General features: G+C 36.9%; 1 protein-coding gene and 1 long non-coding RNA gene across 8 annotated transcripts in view; one reads left to right on the forward strand and one right to left on the reverse strand.

Annotated features, from left to right (window-relative positions):
- LOC100649702 overlaps positions 1–23,647 on the reverse strand; it is a 398,659-nt gene that overhangs the window by 157,649 nt on the left and 217,363 nt on the right. The gene's annotated exons all lie outside the window — the stretch shown is intronic.
- Positions 10,662–13,550, forward strand: LOC125386078. The gene is made up of 2 exons (XR_007225928.1): positions 10,662–10,740; positions 11,611–13,550. It is a non-coding gene; the product is annotated as an uncharacterized LOC125386078 (long non-coding RNA).

The raw sequence follows: 23,647 nt of genomic DNA on the forward strand, positions 1-23,647 counted from the left end.
CGAGACACATGAATCCCCTTGCAAACGCTTGTGTAGACTGAAGAGATAGAGGAAATGTGGCAAAAGATGAGATTGTTGCGCTATAAAGTGACGATAGCTTTGCCGAAAACATTTCACATGCAAATTTTCGAATAAACTAATTGAAATAATACTTGACACAGATGTGAATAATACGATTGGAAAGTGGTGACAGTAGGAGACCCATGTTACTAAATATTTTAAAATGATTGAAATAAGATAAATTTCATCGGTTAAGAAAGCTTCAGCATCGTGGCCGACTTAGATAACACTGCCAAGAAAATGATGCGCAAATACAACATAATATTTTGTAAAACTGAAATATTATAGCGTACTATACTCCAATTCATTGCGTTTCCAGAGAAAAATATTAGGTCATCCCATAAGTTCGTGCCGTTTTTCGAGCGGTTATATATCTTAAGATTGTTTACATACCTTTCAGTTTCATGAAAAAATGTAATCCCCCTCTCGTTGTACAACTTCTTCCCATTTTTCTGGTAGGGCCATTATTCCGTCTCGATAAAAGTTCTCTTGTTTTTCTTTAAAATATGAAATGTATACACAAAAGTCGGCACGAACTTATGGGATGATCTAATATATAAAATTCACGTGGCAGTCAACGTGTTGATAAATTTTTCTTAACGTGTTAATAAATTGAAAAAAATCCACTGCTATCGACGATCACATTTTGTCTAACGTCGTTATCGACGTTAATGCTTGATACTTGAAACAGATACACTCCTCATCAAAAAGATAATCCAGGTGTGTTATCTTTATGACGCGTGTAAAGTTTTTCGTCTGTAACGTATAATATCAAAACATTATGAACTCAGGATATGCGATTCGTTGAAAATAATTAAAAATATTATGAGGTTTAGTGTGTAACAAAAAAATTGTTTTATTTTAAGAACGAAATGATAACACATATACAATAAGAAAATAATAATCAACATAAATTGTAACTAGCAATAATTACTTATCAAACATATATACTTATTTAATAATGTGTACATCCCCCTTTATTTTCTATTACTTCTAGTATACGATTTGGTATCGATTTATATGGTTTTTGGATATAATTTTGACTTAACGTATCCCATTCGCGTACAATTGCATTTTTTAATTCTTGTACGTGTTGATACTGCTTTCCATTCGCGTATCTGCCGTAAACAAGTTCTGGCCAGCAATTTTCAATAATATTAAGGTCCGGGGAGTGTGCAGGGCATGGCAAAATATATATATTATTTTCATTAAAATATGATTGAACCAATCTTGATGTGTGTACAGGTTTATTATCTTGTTGAAAGATGTAATCAGGTTCAGAAATGCGTTCTGCATGATTATTTATTTCTTCTTTGATTAAATTTATGTATCGGACACTATTCATTCTCCCATCGATGAACTTGATATTTGTCTTGCAGAAATAACCGATGCCGGCCCAAACCATCACGCTGCCTCCTCTCATTTGTCGTCAAATTGCTGGCATTGTCTCTTTTCTTGTGTCATGAAAATAATATTGGAACCCACCAGGACCATCCAAGTTGAATCTTTTTTCATCTGAAAATAGTACCCTTCTCCATTCCTTTTTCCAATGCACTCTTTCTTTTGCAAAGCGAAACTTCGTGTTTCGTTGTTAACGAAGGTTTCTTTCTCACTTTTAGCCTCTTGATATTTTTGCAGGATAGTAGAACTCGACGAACACTTGAAACACTGGCACTAACATTACATTTCTCCATTATTTGCTTTGTTGCGAGTTGAAAGCTACACGCAAAATTACTCGCTTATCACGATCGGATAACGATGACGGCGATCAGTACTTTTCTTTTTGCCATAATCTTCAACATTTTTTAAGAAATTGTGTATTACTCTACGACTTCTTCTTATTACTTTCAATATTCTTGTTACTGATAACCGTTGCTGTTTTAGTTCAAGATTTTGCTTTTTTTCAGACTCGTTTAATCTTTCTCCGTGTCCCATACTTACAAATTTATATAATATATATACTGCAATCTTTAGTCGTTAATAGATCACGAACTAGTGAGCAATTCCTTAACAGAATGTGTTATCATTTCGACCTTAATATAGAACAGTTTTTCTTTGTCATATATAAACATCTACGATATTGCGACTTATTTCCAGCAAGCCTCATATCCTGAGCTCATAATATTTGATATTATGCATTACAGACGAAAAACTTTGCATGCATCATTGAGAAATTAAAGATAACACACTTGGGTTATCTTTTTGAAGAGGAGTACAGTATCAGTTAGTAGTACGACTGCAAACTGATGCCTTAGAGTCATCAATGAATTTTTTATTCGTATCAGTAGCTACGAAAAGGTCCAATATTACGTAATCGATGCAGTGTTAATGCGTTAGAAACGGTGGGAAACGTGGATATAGGATGGCGAATCCTTGCACGAACTATTAAATATTTAACGGTGTGGATGTCTACCGAATACGGAATACCGTATGGGTATTCATGCGCGTTGAATTACTTAGTCATGCCAACATCTCCTGTAGGCGATGCCAAAGTGGTCGTTGTCTGTAACGAACAGTATCTTGCTAAATTTGTAGATGGCTTCAATCTGCGAATTTACATATATTCATGATCGCGTTTGTATTGCCGGAATTCAGTTTCATTTCTCAAAGTAAATTGTTATATCTTGACCAAGATTCTCTTGCATGATTTATGAATTAATAATGTTGGTGCATCAACAAGCGATAAGTTATAGATTTTTGATGCTCAAATAGTTTTTACAATTTTATAATTTTACGTAGAATAGATACAGCTTATTTATAGTTAAGAAAATTGGCCATACTTGTTTTAATCAAAATCTTTTATTTTTATAAGCATTTGAAACCTCGATAGAGGTTTGCTTCAATTTACACGAGTATGTTTGAATTCCTTAATTTATTATTACTTAATATTATATTAAATAATATTATAGTTTGTTATTATATTAAATTATTATTATGATATTAAATTTAAATTAAATTAATAGTATTAATTTGATTGTGCACGCGGTTCCTATGAAATAAACACTTAATACGAAAAATGAATCTTTAGAATTCATAACAATCAACTTCACTGAAAATATCTGATTTATTTAAGCAAGTAGTTTCGCCTTAGATTAGTGCGTTTTTACACCTCGAGTGAATTAAAATGCGCGTCACGATGGTCATTTGGGACGATTCGATTTCCGATCGGCAAATTTCGAAGAGCTACGCAATGAAACGTGACTCGTTAACGGGGAACAGGTTCGTTCGTCCAGATGTTGCCGAATATTCGTGGGAGACGCGAGTTAGGTGAATCAGCTCGACCGTTGGATTCCATTGCCCACGAGATTTAGCTTTCTCTTTGCCTTTCCCTAGTTAGCCTTCCGTAATCCTATTTGCATTTGTACGCATATCATCGTTAGAAATTGTGTCGTCGACGAACCCTTCGGTAATCAGTCGTTTTATCAGTAAATGATGTCGAACAAAAATTTATTTATCTTTGGCGTCTCTGCCTCAACTTTTATCCTTCTAACATATTCAAAGATTGCTACTCGTATAAAAACTTCCGTAAAAAGTTCAAGCTTCAGAATGAAACAATTGTATATGCATTCAGTTGAGTGTTTTTACAAATTTAATAAATTTTATTCTAGACTAATCATAATAAGTGATTCGAAGCACGTGACATGTAAATGAAAAATTTAAACATACTCAGCGTTATTTTAATTACAGAAGATTGTGATTCTTCTACTTCAAGTATTGAAGCTCCTATCGACCACTTCTCTCCTATCTCGTACTTAACAACCTTTTCTTTCATTTTTCCATGATTTCTCTAAGTTTCAATGATATAAATAATGCAAGTTGTTAATGATAGGATATTTCAATTATCAATGCAGGTGAGCAGGAGTTCTCATTAAAAAAAAAAAAAAAAAAAAAAAGAAACGAAGAAAGAAAACGGAGGTAGATTAATTGAAAAGAAAAATCTGGGTAATCAGTAACCGAGTGATCAGTGAGTCGCGCTACCAAGTTTAATCGGCAATGAGCTACTAACACACATGCAAATGTTAACGGTAATCGCACAATTACCTCGACAATACCCCTTCGCGGCGTTCGTTCGTAATAATCCGCTATTTATGGTCGCGTTTGCGCGCCGGCGAGGGTGCTTAACCGTTTAAATATAAGCAATTTCCCGAACATTCCGCAGAAAGAAATATCCGAACGGTCGTTCTACGATGTTCACCGCGTGTAGAACGAGGACCATGGAACGGGGAACAGGCCAAAACATCGTGGTCGGAGGTTTGGGCTCGTAAAAAGGCAGCTGGCACTACTCCGAGGTGACTCGACCTCGTGCAATCTTCAGGAATTCTCGCAATCAACTTGAACGAACGACAGAAAGACAGTCAGGACACTGGCAATAATTACTTGTAAGACTCTGGTTTTACAGTGAATGTATGTTTTGGCGAATCCAACGTGTCAAAGCAATCAAATAGCACAAGAATACACATGAATAGATATGTAATACATCATTATGTATAATAATAGATGTAATGATAATAGAATACAGAAGAATAAATATGATAAGTACGTTTTCGTTGATTTTTTCATATTTACATCGCGTTATGACTAAAAATGGATATTTTAATATGAAATAGATAAAAATGGAAAAAAGATATGTTGGATCCAACCAAGGTATAATTGCAAAAGTAAATAATATTTTGACGGTCTGAATGTTTTAATGACTTTCGATATTTTAATGTTCCAATAAGCAATGTCTTTTAAATTTCGAAGACAGTGGAAGATATTGAGTTTTAGCTTTAAAACCAAATAAAAGTACAATTTTGCTAACATAGGATTAATTGACAATTTGAATTTGCAAAGTACTAGCCTGTAAAAGGATGGAAATTGTAACTCATCGAGTTCTCTATATGTAACTCTATATGTAGTTTTCGTACGTACATAAATTGCTGTGAACACACGAAATGCGTTAAATATCTCTTACAATTTCCACGCGTATTTTAAGATTCGTTTCAAACTTAACCAACGAAATCACGGCCATCGTATTTCATTACGGTCGTAGTGTTTCGAAATGCTTTATATAACATATACAATGTGAACATAAAAGTTTTCTATGGTAAGTGTTCAAGTACTTTCGAGATGCAGCGTAATTTCAGTAATCCTACAGTCCATTTTGCTATTTTAAAAGTCTCGAATGCCGAGGTACTCGTACGAATATTCGTAGCGCAGCAAAGAGAAAGAAATTAAAAGAGAAACAGAAAAAGAAAGAAAGAGAAACGAGGGGAGTACATGCATAAAAGGTGTCACGTCCTGCCTTTAACTCTTCTTAGCACAGACTAAGAGCAGGAGAAAGAGGGAACCTGATGGTTGTACTTGAACACGAGCATGCCAGAGAAAGGAAGAAGTTGAGAAGAGAGATTGAATCTCGAGCCGTCTGGTGGCAAAGACCTTGGCTTTGGCGGTATCCATAACCAGATTAATGACTGCTGGCTTCTCGAGGCCCTAGGAAATGCGCGAATTGAGAAATTTACACGCCCACGACGTGCATGTGTGCACTGGCTTGAAAAAGCTTGGCGCCGACGTTCTTCGGTTGCTTCGCGCGCTTGTTTAGCGATAAGAACGAAGAAGTAACACGGAGAAAATTATAGGTGAAAATTATAGGTACTTTCACGGGAATTAGCGTTAATTTACGAGCGGGCTCTTCCACTTTCCGAACGTATCGCGTTCATTAACGCTTTTATTTGTTAGCCGTGTCCTCGTGCGAGTCTGGAGGAATGTCCTGCTCGAAAAAAAGGATAATACTACCGAAGGATCTGGTATTTTGGAAAGAAACTATGTAGCGGAAATCGAGTAACATGGAAAAATTTAGAGTCGCTGGAGAATTCAAGATAATTTCTTCGTCAAATTTTCTATAACGTTTTATTTTTTTATGTTACACCGTCTTTTTATATTTCACGACTCCACTGTCAAAATATGTTACGCGTAGTTAGACTAAAATATACGCGTAATTACGTGCAATTTGTGGAAATTACCAGCGAGGTCGTAAACAGACAAACGAGATTTATGACAGAGCTTTGCGATCAAATTCATACATCGTTAAATTGTTTGACAGAGGAATGAAGTGCGTATCGCAGTAAAGTATATCTGGATCATGTTTTAGGAATATTGGAATTAAATATTTTAGAAAAATCGAGTATTTGAAAATTAAGAATGAAAACATTCGGACGGAAAATACTAAAAACTACACGAACTGATATACAAAGAAGCATTTTGAAATGTGGATGCTAATAAAAATTGTTACTGAAGTTTCATTGCGTTTCTATTAGGCCGACGAATTATCGCGTTTGGAGATCTATTAATTCATTTGCTCAAAACGTTCTCCCGTGTTTTATCATCAAAAAAGGCACAGTCTGCGCTGCTCGTTACCTCGGTCGCTGTCTTCGATCTCTTTTTTTGGAGATAACGGTACCAAGCTGAACGCATGGCGAATTATTATTTTTCTTTTTCACGATACTCAGCGCGTTGATGTAGCTCGACTGTTGTAATTATCGTTAAGGGCCATACATTCTCCACGGCGAAAATGATGGTTTTACCTGTGAATCATCCGCGAACAACGAATACCGAAATGCGTTTTATCGCCAAACTCGGTTACACTTTAATACAGTTTAATATCTTAGCCACGTGATTGATATTTATGGATTTTTGATGGTATCGCGGATCGGATAGCAGAGATATTTATAAATAGTATCGAAGAAACGATGCATTTAAGTGATAAAACTTTATACCTAAACATATTTGATTCTAGGTTTCTCTCGTGACGTGGTAGAAATTATCACAGCTTCATTTCGATTTACAATATTTCACATTATTATTAAAATTTCAATTATTTCAATATTTAAGAAACATTGTGCTCATATTTGAAGAATATGAAAATATACGTATATTGGAATTTGCTGTAACAAAAAAATGATCAAAGCTTTGGAGTGATGGAATAAAATGTCACATAATCCAATTACAACAAATAATAAAATCAAATAATAAGTTGGCTAAATAGATTTCCTATGAAAGTAACGATTTTTGATGCTCTTCCAAAGAAATACCAACGATTGCCAAGAATTTAGCATACAAACTGATATAAAGAATCGTAAAGCCAAGGTTTCCCTTTGTTCTTTAAACAATGGAAACGACGCAAAATTAATATCTTCCTCGACGCCAATTAATTCCAAAAGGAAATTCTAAAGACGACGAGGGTAGTGAAACCTTCACGGTACATTCTACCGATTAAAATAATCCCGAGGCGAATGAGAGCAGTGAAATACACGACGTACTTCGAATTTTTCCATGGAACCACTCGTTTTTCCGCAAATACACATCTCCAGCCTCAATTACGGCGGATTTGGGTTGGGCAGCGGCTCCAGACCGCTCGTTTACATAATTCGACGGAAATCATCGAGCTTATCCAGCAACGGAGAGGACGAGCGAACAGACTCCCAAAGCATAATCAGCCAATTTAGAATGGTTGGCAAGTATAGTGCATCTGGTGAAAGAACACCTATGATCCACGTTGGAAATCTCGAAATACCGATTCGATGATATTATGTTACTGCATACACTGGCTGATGAAAGTATTTGAACAATTATAATAGAAAAATTGCACGTTCATACCGTAAGTGTTACGTGGAACGTTTTGAAATTCCACTGGAAATGTAGTGAGACAGGGCCATAATTATTATATATCGATCAAATTGAGACCAGTGTTCTTAAAATATACGAGCACGTAACTTCTAAACGAGTGTATAGAAGTTATAAGATATTTATTAAATTAACTTATTATTAATTATTAAATTCATGTTTAATAATAATTTATTAAATATGAATTTAATTTAACGAAGAATTACAATAGAGCATGGATAGTTATTTTGAATACATAATATGTATTCAAGATGGTTCCACTGAATACCGTGTGTTATTAATATAAGGGGCAATTAGCTACTTGAATACTTTTGAGATTTCTGCGAAATACGCATATATTTTCACCAAATATATTGTAGAAACTTATATATATTTTTTTTTCAGATTTGTTTCAAACTTTACCAATACAATTACGATAGCCGACTCGTAATGAGATTTCGAGATCTTTCATATAACAGACATAGTACATTTACAAAAGGTGTCTGCAAGTGTTGAAATACTTTCATGAGCCATTGTATATTCCACTCAACTTTCATGCTGAGTCTCGAGCGGTTTTATCCTTCCGTAACGCTAGCAGCGACCAATTCCAATGCAGAAAACTTCCTCGAGATCTCTAAATAAGCCTTATTTTATGAAAGAATCGAGAAGAGGAATTCTTCAGAATCTTAACAAAGATCATGATACTTCTATGAATTTCTTTCTCTCGTGTCCTTCTCGTCCAGTAAATTCGCTTTCTTCGTATACTTGAAAGCCGTATATTTCCCAGGACAGCCGAACAGGGTCGTAGAGCCGAGCTAATATTGAAACAATGGCATGCAAATGAGCCAGCATTCATTCGTGAACTTTTTTCTTCGCTGCACCGTGACAAGTGGCAGCTCTCGGTTTGCAAAACAAACCGGTTAATTGCAGCCACGAAAGAGGAACGAACGAAACGGATAGAGAAAGGAACAGGTAGAAAGGCAAAGGCGAGACGAGGCCAGAGAATCCTGTCTGCTTACGCTCGTCGCGGAGACACCTGTGAATTCCGGTTCGTTTCGGGCTCTCGCGAACGTGCCCGGCCAATTTAACATTCGCTCGCGACCGCAAACTGCCTTCACCGCAGACTACTCCAACTGTACAGACGTATAGCTTCGAGGAAGTGCTGTTTTAACGCCTCTAAGGGGGAAAGTATCATTGATTTTTTACGTCGGTGGCTCTCTTTCGACACGGTACACGGCACGAGGAAATTAGGACTATGACACAAGTTTATGTATATATAAAATAAAAAGGTTCAAAGAAACTATATATATTTTTTTATTTTCTTATATATATATGAAGAGAGAGAAAATTTTTAGATAAAACATGTTTTTTTTTTATTTGGATGAATTTTACAATCAATTCTCAAAGATAAAATATGTGATTGTGGAATAATAGGAATACAGTAGATTTAATTTCTTGACACTGGCGAGATGCGAGAAAATTACGAGTAACATGAGAATTTTGATAAATTCATACATTTGCAGATAGATTGATCATACAATAATAGAAGTAGATCTATTGTATATATTTTTGGCACATAAAAGATTTATGAAAAAAATATTTCAGCGAAGAATAGAAATTAATCTATAACTTTGGCACGCTGATATAGGAAAATCAAAAGCATTAAAATTTAGACAAGAATCGCAGGCAGAAATATTTGATTGTTGGATAATACAAATAGAATTTTTGGTGTTTCGATTTCCTGACGGAATTAAGATTATGAAAATAATTTTGGAACTAAGTCAAGAATTCACGATAGAGTATTTAGTTACAGATGAATAAAAATAGTCTTTTCTTATAAATATTTTGTATATTCGTATATCTTGTAAATATCTTTATAAATGTTTTAAAAATCAATCGAAAGATATCCTTCTTCATTTAATGAAGTTTTATCTTCGTTTTCTCTCAATCATAGGTCACTGGCATCAAGCGCATTAAGACATCCTGTATCCCTGTTCTCGAAACTTGTTTGCGCCACATTACGCGTCACAACAGTGTCGCTACATTTGTAATTTGCAAAGCAGAATATTACGTTTCTCGTCAAAACGAACTTTGAGGATTCAGACGTGGCTGCTAGATGTAATCGTAATTAATTAAACGCTTGGTGCTTCTGTGCTTTTCATTGGTTTAATCTTCCATTTGTTTTTAGGTAAAGAACGCGAGACAAATGCTACTTTCGAAGAAGGTTCGTTCGTGCGCGGAGTCAATTAATCTCCGATTGCTTGGATCGCAAAATTTAACTTCGATAGTGGAATTTTAACAACAAATTTTCTTATAAAGCACACGTTAAGGTTTTACAACGTACAAATAGATTTCGTATGAAAATTATTTATCACAGTGGGTAATAAAGCATTGCACATCATTATATTTGTGTATTATAATATTTACGTATTAATTAATTGACGTTCAGGTATATTAAATTTTATAGTATTCAGTAAATTTGATACTATGGAAATGAAACGTACGCTCTGATAAGAAACACTTAATTACACAAAATAAGGGCAAGGAAAAATATTTTTATAGCCGCTATAAATTATACTATAAATTAAATGATAGAAATATAACCAACAGAAAACTAGTTTAGTTAGTATAAATTTTTCTTTCTGTAAGGAAGGAAATTCTTAAACTCGTATACTAAATATTCAGTATAGTATCGATAATAAGTATTCCTTATAATTCTTTACACCTTTCACTTCTATGAAACGACCTAATCAAGAAGTTTACAACTTGACGGTTTTCATTCAAGCGAACATCATAATCTTGATAAGATTTAATAAACGAGGACAAAAAGGCCGAAGGCGAATAAAGCGACAGACTAAAGATGAGGTCAACGACGAATGGCAGCGAAGAATTAGCCTCACTGATTGAGATAATCACGACCACTGTCATGGAGGTCAATGCGGGTTAAAACATTCATCGTCGAGAAACCGCGGTCGTAACTCGCGGTTTTCCATTCTGTCGACAAAGGAATCTTAACTGGAATTGTTCGAGTGAACGTGCGTGAGTTATCATTCTCTTTTTCTTTATTTTATCCAGTTTTCTTTCACGGAACGGTATATTTTCTCGACTCGTAACAGGGAAATGTTAGATCTCGACAGATTGATCGGCTCAGGAGTTTCAAAGATTCAAGAGGGAAGAATTTTAATTAGTTACCAAGCAGGGAAGCTTCTTAAGGATTCTCAATGGCCTCTCGAAGCACCTTCGAAACTCTTTAAAGCTTCGGGTGCAAGGGAATAAAATCAGTTTCTCCGCCTTTTTTCCTGCTCTTTCCCCCGTCACATTGGTACGTCCAACGAGTAGCTAAATGAGCTGTTCGTTGCGCCTGCCGATCCTATCCTCCCTTAATTCTTTTTCTCAATTACCGGACACCGCGCGGGTAAATAGAAAGTCCCCGTGCCGACGCTTCAAACTTTCCCCAAAGCTCTGCTGACTCTCATTAGACGTAATTACCAGCGACAAACTAACTATCTCCTGTAATTTATTTTGCTCGACGGCACAATGGGTACTGCGATAAATAATCGTAGGTCGAACCATAGGTTTTTTAAAACCTCTGGCAATCGATTATTAGATACAACTTGATATTATGTATGGTTTTATGTGTACCTAACGTACGAAGTGCTAATTTGTCCAAACTTATACCGTAAACTGGATATGATTCAAGAGGCGTATAATCTATATCAAATACGGAAGCTTTATTAAAGATAGAACGTATCTGAAGACCTTTGAGCATCGAAGAAGTAATATCTACAATTAAAATATGAAATTCTTATAAACTCTAGGAAAAGTTATTATGCAACGTGTTTAAACATAAGTTTATAGAAAAATCATTTGATATGACATGGGTAAAATAGTATCATTTCTAACTTTCAGCCCATGTCGTACGTAAAAAAAAAAGAAGATGCTAGGATCGATGGAACACACAGACATCCAAACGTGTCAGGAATCACAAAGGAGAAGTAGTCAGGAATCACAAAAACGTAACATGGAAAAAAGCTAGTGAAGGGACGAAAATGGTGGAAGTCGCTCATCGACAAATTACGCTCTTCAAGTCGGTCCCTCCGTCAGGATCCCTTTTTTCTTTCGAAGAGAAGCGATCAACTTCCATTCTTCCAGCATGTCCGACCGTTTTCCTCGTTTTCGAAAACGGCCAGGCCGCGACGGCTCGTTCTACTTGGACGGAGCAGGGGTTAGAAAGCGGCGGAGGGTCGTTGAAGTGGAGTCTCTTGCCTCCCTTGGCAACGGTCACTTGGAAACCCGCCGAAAGAGTGGACATTCCGCGGAGCACGCCGTAGAGGGGACTTTTCGAGGAACTTTTCACCATATATAAACGGTTTTTCGAGGGTGTGAACGTTGAAAAACGAATTCTCTTCCTTGAAATTTTCATGAGCAACTCCCTACCGTTACTCTGAGTCGAATTATTGCTCAATCTGGTCTTAAATACGCTACAAACGAACTGAAAGGACTTACGATGGAGACTTCCAGTTCTTAATGTTCGACTTTGTTCGTGCTTACGAATCTATAAAAAGACAGATGATCACGGCGGGTTGAGTCGAAAGAGATAGGTGACTGGTTTTGGATACGTTTGATAGAAATGTAAATTATGCTTACGGTCAGAGTTATTGATCGTGTTTTCGCTCGTGGTGATGAGATTCTGCCTCAGTAAGCGAATTTTTTAGCATAAAGATCTGAATTGGTGCAAAGATGGAACGTTTAACGAGCTTTCTTAGGTCTAATTATGACTAGAGGCTTATTATTTGAGTCTTTGGGGAAACAAACTGATCAACTTCAGTTTTTGTACATTTCTCGCAATCATCGTCCACGCAATTAATAATTTTCAATTCATTGCGAAAGAACGACACAAATAACAATAAATTTCAAAACATATTTTTAAAAGCAATGTTTATTACTATCGGTTATTGTCTACCTTCGAACGATTTCTGATAGAACTTCTCTTTCTTGATATAATAGCTAATCGATATTAGGATAATTATTTTCAAAAATGAAGCTTTTATTAGGCGACCAACTGTTAATTAGCAGTATTCCGCTAAATCATTATCCTTGACTCGACGAAGGTTACAAAAGGACCTCGACTCGAGGCGGGATGTCTTTTTACGCGTTCAGCAATTACGAGTTCCGCATCCGAGGTGTCAATCATGAAAAGAGGATGTTCTCGCGAGGATACGGTGAAAATGCGGCCAACGAAGATAGAGGAAGTGCAGTGCAGAAAAGGCTTCCTTCCAATTTACGGCCGCGCCGGATACGTGAGTAATTGCAAGACAGTGAAACAAAAGGTCGCGGCTAAACAAAAGATTGACCCCTGACTGCCTTGTCACGGCAGTTTCCCTTCACGTGCTTACGTACGATGTATGATTGCGTGCCTGTTGACTCTTACGCCAAGAGAAAAGGCGAATCAGTTTGCACTATTCGCGTGGCCGACGTTCACTTCCTATCATCGCGACTACTATAATTTTTCTTGATAACACTGGGGGTGCAGTGAGACTCGCTGTGCAGGGAGGGATCTCAGAACGATAAGTTTTCTTAAAGAATGTAATTGCGCTGCTTTTGTTAATTAAGAAATGTAAATCAACGTGCTATAAATGAATTACGCAATTACGTAGTTACTTATTCGTTCATCTTTGAAGATATATGAAGAGGAATATTTACAATTGCTATTGTTTATAATAGTTAATTGTATAAATAAATCAGAGTGCATTCGCCAAAAATTATATTAAGTTTAGATTCAAAACTCAATCTCATTGATTAAGTACGATGAAAATGGGAATTTATAATTAAAAAATGAAATTAGAAAAGAAACTGGTTTTGTTTGAAATGTTTTTATATGTCCTCATACGCTTGAGTGTGTATTCTTTAGTATTAAATTTATAATTTTCAACAGCATATTTATGGAAAATTTTTTAAACAAAAGGTCAGTTAATTCAGAGATGTAGAACAATGCGTTCGAAAGCTGCTGATGGACGCAGATTTGTTACCACGGCAAGATAAACGAAATGGGGTTGCCTTCCGGTGCAACCTCCCCTTTCTGTTCCTTTTTCGCCTTCGTTCGAAGGGACGAAGAAACAATGAATCACGAGAACAACGCCGAATATACGCCTCATTTGCGATAACAGTGTCCCGCTAAAAGACACGGATTAATAAAACCAGTTGTAGAAATAATACACGAAAATATCCATTAAAGGAAACACATATTTTTAAAAAAAAGTATTGTTCTTAATAGAAAACCTAGTTACAAAAACCAACTGTGTAAACCTAACTGCAATATGACCTCTCTTGCCAAATTTTTTCAAACAAAATACGCTCTTTCAAAGTATCCTTCAAAGAAAATATAAAAAACCTTTACTTAAACTTAAAAGATTAACTTAATCTCAAACAAATTTAACCTCAACATAAGTACCCTACATTAACAATCTCTCTTTAATATCAAATTCGTTCAAACAGACTTCAAATCACAAACAGATCCGTGTACTACAATCAGTACAATACTATAAAACTGCAATATGTTGTACTACAATAAAACATTTCCTCTATCCTTTCGAATAATCCCATCAACCGATGAAATTGCATATTACATTGACAGATTATGTGTTCCAGATACGATAGCCATTCGTTACATAATTTCTTCTTGCAGCTACTTCCGCTGGTGAGAAGCAGAACAAGATCCAGAGGATCTGGCACGAGCGGAACACCCACATACCCGATGGGCACACGTCTTATTTACGATAATTGCCTTTCATCTAACTAACAGGCGGCCTTCTGAGTCGCGGAATCCGCTTGTTCTCGACCTGGACCGGCTCCGAGTAACAACTAGCTACTCTCGCAGATATTAACCCGTTCTGGTAGCTAGACTCGGTCCTTGCCTCGAAGCGCTTTCTCGATTTACGGCCTTATCGAACAGAGATTTCTTGCGCTCGCGAGAGTTTCATCGTAGAGTAGCAGCGCGGGAAATCGCGTAACGAAGTCTCTTCTTGACGCTAGTCGATCGTCCCTGTTATCCGCTTTGATCGTCGATCGTCTGTCTGCAGTGGCCAGCACCGGGTTATTAATCACGGAACCCTTGATGCTTTTTCGATGATCGTCGTTTTTGTTTCCCGATAGTGACGGTGAGATATTTGTTTACTTATCGATATTTACTTTATCGTCAAGGTGATTGAGGTATGACTTGTGGTTGCTTCTATATTTTATACGAGCTTTTACCATCGAATCTTAATCACCTTCAGAAACTTTTAACGAGTTATCCTTCGAAGCACTAAATCGCATACGCCAACTTTCACCGATCATAGTAACGTACTTGCATTGGGTAAGATATATTGTAATCTTTTATAATATATTTTACTACAAATGGACTAAACTGTAAACGATCTATGTCCCTATACACGAGCATGTACGTTATATAGCCAAGTTATATGTATAGTAAGATAGAATAGATCCTTTCAATCTTCACGCCAATTTTGTATAGACGAAGTACTTGTGCAAGCGCCGACCTGTGCCATATAGAATGGAACATTCTATAAAAGTCTTCATATCTTTAGCAAAGTCTTCTCTATTAAACCTTCTATTATAATAACGTGAATTTGACCATCGCAAGTGAAGTATAGATAAATGGATCGTGAAGACGGTTGCTACGAGATATAAATACTTGCTTGAATATTTCTTGTCAAGTAAAGGAGGTTAGCTATCGGATAAGAGAGGCGTGATTAACGTCATGGCGGGACTCGATGGTTTCGTCACGTGCGACATCGATGAAAGTATAGCACCCAAGTGGCCTAGGCATTAATGGATTTTAATTTTTTTCTTTTTTTTCGAAATTAGCCGCGCCTTGTATCGATCAAACGGCGGCCACTGCCGGCTAACATCGTAATCGATGTTGCAGCCAACGAGCCGTGAAAGTGTCTGCCATGGAAGAAATCTCTCGCGGCTTCCATGCGAATTTTGTAGTACGGCGAACCTGCTTTCCAGCGCTCGTTCCATTTTCCCTGGCGAGGCTATTGTTGGATCCTTTCAGAAGTTACTTCTATTCACATCGTAAATGCTTATCCATGATCCAGTTTCGTCATTTGACTGTAGTATATATAAATTTACTTTGCATTTTATATTTTACCAGGCAGAGATCACTGAGAGATTTTATAAAATTAAGCATTTCATACTGGATTATTTGTGATTCATTTTGATGTCTCAATTTCTCTCTCCTTTCGATAGACAAAAGTATTTTTTATGTATCGAGAGAAACTTGGAACGAGAAATCGCGAATATTAATACGTTGATTGCCACGCCAGTTGTACAAGGTTTGGTCGTAGCACCACGATGAATTTTTTATTACGCGATACATATGATGTTAAAATATTACTTACAAGATATATGTTACGGTGTATAATCATCATTAATGAATTTATCTCACTGAGGTCACCGGTGACCCTCATGGCGCTGTAGTGCAATTTCGCTCGATTCAATTACTTTTTGCGATTATCAATTATCTCATATTGTTCCTTCATGTTGCTAAATAATTGTTCTATGTTGTTACGTCTGGGACCTACCATAAACCACAATCCAGCCCTCGATCATACTTATTCGGACCCGTAATAATCTTAAGGAACCGTCACAAGATTTAGCATTTTTTACTTTCCTGTCGAAGCCCTTAATTACAATCAAACATCTTTCAAGTTGAAAGTTGTTCCTTAGGGTCATTTTTCATTAAGATAAAATACGGAAAAAGCGGGTTTTTCACATGTCCGACAGCCACTGGTGGGGGCGCACATAGTAGACCTATATTTCATGTATAAATAAAACTATTTTTATATATTTTACAATGCATTAATTTCGTCACACCATCGTAGTGACGATAGTAATAATAAAAAATTTATAACTATTGATATTTGTTCAAATTATGTATTTTTACTAATCTTGGTGCGCCGATCATCGGCGACCCCCACAGCGCCACAACCAAGTTGAGTGCCGGTCACCGGTGACCTCTATGGCATTTAACGTGTTAACAGCGGTTCCTTTATCAAACTTAATACAAGAATTAACAATTGAGAATTGATAGACGAATACGGAAATGGTCGAAGGGACAAAGAACATCGAACTATCAACTGACTTTACTTCCATAATTAACGTGTACAAGTACCTAAAGAACCTGAAAGACACAATCCTTTCTGCACAAAAATGAATTTATTGTTTCAAATTTGAACTGGAATTAACTTTGAAGCCAGAGTAAGAAACTTCTATTCGGAATAACAAAGGATCGATCGAAAGTGATTGAACGATACCAGCATTTAGCGTGATGAACCTTAATGACCCGCCTTAAATCCCAGCAGTTGGGATTCGACGAAAGATCGGTCGAGATTTCGAAGTATGCGGGCAAATCGATAGATGGCGTATCGAAGTTGACCATGCGCGAAAGACAGAAATCCATTATGGCCTAATGATCGTTGAACGATGGCCGTTCCAAGGGAGAATCACAAAGGGAAGCTGTTCGATGGCTTTATAAACGATTTCACTAACGCCACATGGCATAGATGACGAATGTGACATGACGAAGCTCACCAGAGTCGCTTGTTATCGTTAAGAGTCATTGTGTCAGATGCGAACACTAAAAGGAGATAATACTATCTTTTCGCTTGGCATAAAGCAAATATGATAGTTCGTAATTCGAGAAATAGTGTAATAAATAATAATCTTATTATGAGAAAGTTGCGTTTGTGAAATTGCTTTCTGATTACTAGAGGGTCGATTTAAATTGCAAAGAAAATAAACAGAATCGAGAAAAACATAATCAGAGAATTATGTACAAGTCACTCCGCAGGCAAACTGATGAGAAACCGTTAAACAAAAACCAAAAGAGAACTTCAACTACAACCATGAAAAACATATTTTTCGCATAAAACACGAACGTTTAAAAACATTGCACCTAAAACCTCATCCGCATGAAGCCGGCAATTATCGTCCATCACCGATCTCACCTCGTATGCCGGTCCGATCAGACCCACATCTCGAGAAGCATATAAAACGTCTGCCTTCATCCTGCGTACTTACTCGCGATAATCGAGAGAGCCGTGTCCTTTTGAGAAAAAACCACGTCGGTAGAGACACCCTGCAAGCCACGCCGCTATTCCAACTAACGACTCGCTCCATGGATAATAAGCATCCTGGCGCCGGCGAGGAAAACGGTCCGAAGGATCATAAAGGATGGTTTCGACACGCGTGAACCGAGGATATCGCGTGACGATTCTCGTGTACGGACCGTGAAAAGAAACCCCGGAGACGTTTCCACGGCTGCACGAAGCGGAACCAGCCTGGAATGAACAGTCTGGCCTGCGGGCGTAATTAAACTTGTCGCTTAAAAATGAGTAGCCGCGAAGGAGGCGCCGTAAACAGCCGACTTTCGGAGAGTGCAACACGGTGAAGCCGGTAATTAACGTTCAGCCCGATGACTGGCTGAAGCGAGAGAAGGCAACGAACACCGAAGAACAGGAGGAAATTCCTCCGCCTCTTTCTTCTTCTTCTTCTCTTACCGTCGAGATTTTATCCTCGAGTGGCTCGCTTACGAAGAACGGAGCAGAAAGGTCGAAAACGTAGAAAAGAAAGACGCCAGGTGACAATGTTGTGAAGTATGGGAACGTAATTTGGTGGTATCGTGGTTAAGGAATGGAAAATGAGGGTACAGAAAGTTTGGATGAATCGTGAATATAAGATCTTTGACTTGAAGAGGTTTTTGTCTTGTGGAATGACGAGCAATAAATTTTATAGTTATGGAATTCAAAGCAATTAATTAACAGGTGAAGGATGTAGTTTGGTGAAATCGTGGTTATTTGAAAATAAAATAACGATGCTTAAAAGTAGTTTTGTCTCGAATCCGATAAAGACAGAAGTCTAAAATCTTGGTATACTAAATATACAAGATGGAAATTGAAACTTCTAGAACTCTGAATCATACACAAACTGTAAAACGTATATGTCAGTTTATAATTCTATCGTTCGATTCCCGTACCTGGTCGTAAGTTGTAGAAAATTTTATTGGCACTTTTAGTAGTCGTAACAAGGCGGAAAGCAAGAGAATGCGGGATCGAGTCGGCTATGAGAGTAAAAAGGGGAAATGTCTCTTTAATCTTTTTCGATTTCTTATCGAGAAATTCTTTCCTGGTTAAAGAAAAGATAAAGAGGAAGATAAAGAAGATGGAAGGAAGGAGGCAACGCGGTGACCTCTTCCGCCGATAGGATCTAAATTAAATGGCTAATTAATTGGCGGGATGTGCATCGTGGTGAGCAATTAATTGCCGTATTTCGCTGCAATGGAATTGGCCTGCGGTGACAGTCTGATGAGAATTATTACGCCATTAGGTCAGAGAAATGAGTCAACGTTTCTGAATCCTAAACTCTGGACAAATAACATTTTCATTCCGCTCGAAATTAGCCCTCCGACTTGTACTTGCAAATTTCTCATTTCGCGGAATTCATTCAGACAGACGGAATAATGATTCGATTTGTTCTTTGGTAACTTTCCTCGATATGAATATTAAAAAGTAATTGCAATAAACTAAATTGAAAATCGTCACTTTGTTACATTTTACAATTCTCTTGGTAAAATTTTTCACAAAATTCTCTTCATAAAATCGTCAAACGCATTGAAAACTATTGCGATATTTATAGAAAAATGCCTACAAATGTATCTACAGATACGTAAATTAATCGTTTCTCTAATATCGCAAAAGATATTAACTCTGCTGTTGTCTTCCATAGACTATTAAAATACAGATAGTTTTTAAACATTTGATTCGTAGTATTCCACATAATATAGTCACCTTTTGGATGCCCTACGCTTTTTATAAATACAGTAGCACAGCCAAAGAAGAGAAGATATCTGAAGAGATATAAAGGAAAAGGCAGAAGAACAGTAGAATAAATAATCAACTTTCAAAATATTTCGTGTGAATTCCAACACTTCAACTTGCAACTTCTAACACTATTCGATTCAATTGTGGTCTTTTTTTCCATCGTCATCGTAAACAGATTAGCGAATGCTCTTAAAGATACCAAAGGAATAAAGAGGCGGACAAGAGAGCACATCACTTTCGTGACGAGGGGCGTGGTTAAATGAAAGAATAGAGTTCGCATGCTGCTGGTTTCGGGAGTAAAAAGGATGAACATCCCATCTCGCGGGAAGTACTTAACGAAATCCTCTCATCCGCGTGGCCATCTTCCGAAGCTGATCCCTCTTCCCGACCTCGAGTTTTCCTCGTAAAACAGCTTTAATTGCGGACATTCTCGGAAGAAAACCACCACTCTGTGGGAGATTATTTTTAATGGTGGAATCGGACTTTGCGCGAATGGACCTGAAAATATTACAGCCCCTTTCCACTCGGCGCTTTGTAGAAGTGGTATTAAAGGTCGAAACTTAAGTTTGAAGGTCTTAAGATTCGAGCTACTCAATGAACATTGTAAAGAACGTTTTTAAGTAGACACGGCCATCAATGATCAGACACGAGTTTTTAACGGTATCCCTGTGAATTTGTGATAGGAAGAAGAAATTTAAAGAAACGTGTATTCAATGCTAAACGAGTAAAATAACTTCACATTCTTACTGTAAATTTTATACACATCTGTTTATTTTAATTAATTCCAGTATCGTCAGTCTCCAATGATCACCACTACATAAATAAAAAGTCTGGTGTCTGTATCAACTCATCGAGCAATAAATAAAAGAAAAATTCGAAAGACACTGACGGTAGATCTATTCACAAACTATATTGCAACAATATTAAAAATCACAAATCTTCCTACATTTATTTACACGATATCGATCGTTTCTCTTCAGGCAAAAAATATATTACGATCCACGAAGAAAATAATATGCCGTTATTCCTTTTAAAAGCTATAGAGCTTCCTTTTAGAAGCTATTATAACGATTTATTAATGCGATCCACGGGATATCATATTTTTTCTTTACCTTGGTCGGATCTCGGTCGTATCGCGGAACATCCGTGCGTTCACCTCGCGAAATCTTCCCTTGCCAGTAAATCACGATCCGATGCAAGAATACCGTTGGCTCGTATGACCGTCATTATTTACGCATCCTGCTACGAACAGAACGAGGGTTGGCCCTTTGCACCCTTCTGCAACCCCATAACATCGCCCCGAGAAATCCCTTCCCAAACCCATTTTGCGTCTTAGGGATTACGGTCTCTCGTCCATGCTCCTCGCCCTTAAAATTCGATGAGTTTGTTTTTCACACATGTCCAAGGACATGTTCGTCGTTATTCCAATCGCCTTAAGAACCTCCTGCCTTTTATGGGCTAACCTGGATTTTCATATTTCCAAGGGTGAATTGTGTATTTTTAAGAGAATATTTTGACACTTTGCTGCTATGTTAAGAATACAGCCTGAGAAGGTTTTGGGTGTTATGTAAATAAGTTGAAGTGATGGGTATTTTATGGAGTTGGTTATTTATGGTTATACTTGAATGAATTCGAATTGCAAAATTCTAACACACTTTCACCAAAATCGCTGCAAGATATTCTAATTAATTTAGTGTCGCAAAACTTTGCAATTTTTTTGTGTCCGTTCATACTCATTTGCCCTTGTGCAAAGATCGTAGAATTACTCCATAGTCGATCATTAAGGAAAATCAAGCAAAGTTGCGAGCAAAGGTGCGATACGACGAAAATTTTTTACCTTTCCTTTTATTTACCTTTTATTATTTACCTCAGCAACAATGAAGTCTATAGTTTGGCAAAGACATGCAACGTATCGAGTTCTGCGAGAGAAACACCTAGAATTACGAGTATCATGATCTACGTGACGGAATAGAAGAGATCGAGTTTATAAATTGCACTTAATAGCTCTTCCATCAATGACAATTTCGCCGTAATAGAATGTTATTAATTCGAACGTCACTGAACGTAAGACTACTTAATCGAATTCCCGGTTCTACGTGTAATAGCAATAACAGCGTAATGCAACTTTAACGACGCACAGCTCGATTTGTCTTTACGTTTCCGTAGTAATTGTGGGAACGACTTCTTCGAAGGAACGTTACAACAGTTACAACTTTCAATTTCGAAGAACTACAAAACTTAAATACAATTATTCGAGCCCGCAGCCTTTCTAAAACTATAAAACAAATTTTCTTCTAGCATTGATAATGTATGTTTTACATTGATCGCACGCCTACTGCGCGGTACGAAACGAACAACATTGTAAAATTTAATATGCGATTACGAACCTGCGTCTGTGTAACGCAGCGACAAGAATCTGTGATAAATGTTTTGGGACTTAGTTTTTAAAAAATTCGGGACGTTCGAAGAAATGAAAGATGACATAACACATACATTTGAACTGATTTTATGAGTTTGATGGTGTCTAACGAAGAACATTTTAATACGAAGAAGAGAAAAACTTGTTATCTGCGTGAAGATATAACCATTTAAAAAATAGATGATACACTTATAGAGTTTTTAAAAATCAAAAATATAACTAATGTTATTTGTTGATGTTAATGTGAATATTTTTGAAACATTCAGGGGAATAGTAAAGATATAAATTTAATTTCAGAACCAACAAAAATAGAACTGATTATTAACGTATGAAATATTGAAATTACTCCATCATAACAGATGAAAAATATAACTTATCGTGTAATACTGAATAGTTGATTAACAATAAGTCTACTCAATGATTCTATTTAATCACGCGACCCTTTCACCATCTTCATAATTACAAGCTCGCAAAATTATTTAAAAGTTGATTCAACGCTATGTAAAATTTTATACTGTTCAAAGAGAAAAGTGACTAACTTTCTCTTTTCGCGTTCGACGAGCTGGCACTCGCGTACATTCTCGAGCGAAGAAAGCTTAAAGTAACTGATGATAACACGAAGCGGAAGTAACGAAAATAAGGAAAAGGAAGAACCGGAGTTCGCGCACGGAACTTGAAGAAAAGGGCGACAGGATGCGAAGAACGCTTCTGTTCGGCGAAAGAATCATCCCCGGCTTTTCTATACCGAATGCTTTTCCAAGCTATTTTCCGTGCTTGTATTTTAACGAAGCCTTCGCTCTTTGCCAGAAAGGAAAAAGAAGTAACTTTCTGTAGACCCGTGGTCTTGTTATCCACGCAGTTTACGTAATTACAAGCCGGTTTCGCCGGAGAAAAGAGTCTGCCTTGTTTAATCCCTACGGGAGAGGCAGAAGGATGATTGTTTATCTATTCGAAAAGAAAAGCTTCGCGCGAACGAGAATCGAGAAAAGGCGTTTGATGAGGTCGGCACAAAGGTGTTTCACAGTTGGAAAGTTTCTCTCCTTTTCGGGCGAGTTTCTTCGCTACGGACGTGTCAGCTTATTTTCACTTTGTACAATAGAATCTGACGATAAATTATTCCGATAGAATAGTAATTGTCGATGTGACAGTGGTAGACGCGCACGTCGATGTGTTTTTGCTGCAAGAAACGCGACTGCAATTGTCGATCACGAAGAACGGAAATGGAAAAGGATCGGTGCCAGCGACACACACAGACAGCATCGCGCGACTGATAGTCAGATACTGTTCAGATAATTTATGAATTAAGAGTTGGGATGTAATTCAACGTGAATTAGCTCTATATCTCTTTGTTTTATAACGTAAAATGTAACGACTCATCAAAGAATCATGGGTCTCATAAGGAAAGTGATACTCGTGGTGAAGCTTTAATTTTTAAAAACTGTGAATGAAATTCAATCCTGATATAGAATATACGTTTCAAAATACTAAAATATCTTCCCATACGTAGTCATGAAAGCTTGAAGATAATTTCGTTCATGGATAAAATTACACCTATACCATTTTTTAAGTAAAAAACCTTAACCATAAGAATGACCTCCTTTGCCTTAAACATCAGAACAATAAAGTTTTAATGTGCATTAAA

The sequence above is a fragment of the Bombus terrestris genome, chromosome 12 (assembly GCF_910591885.1).
Source record: "Bombus terrestris chromosome 12, iyBomTerr1.2, whole genome shotgun sequence".
NCBI lineage: Eukaryota > Metazoa > Arthropoda > Insecta > Hymenoptera > Apidae > Bombus > Bombus terrestris.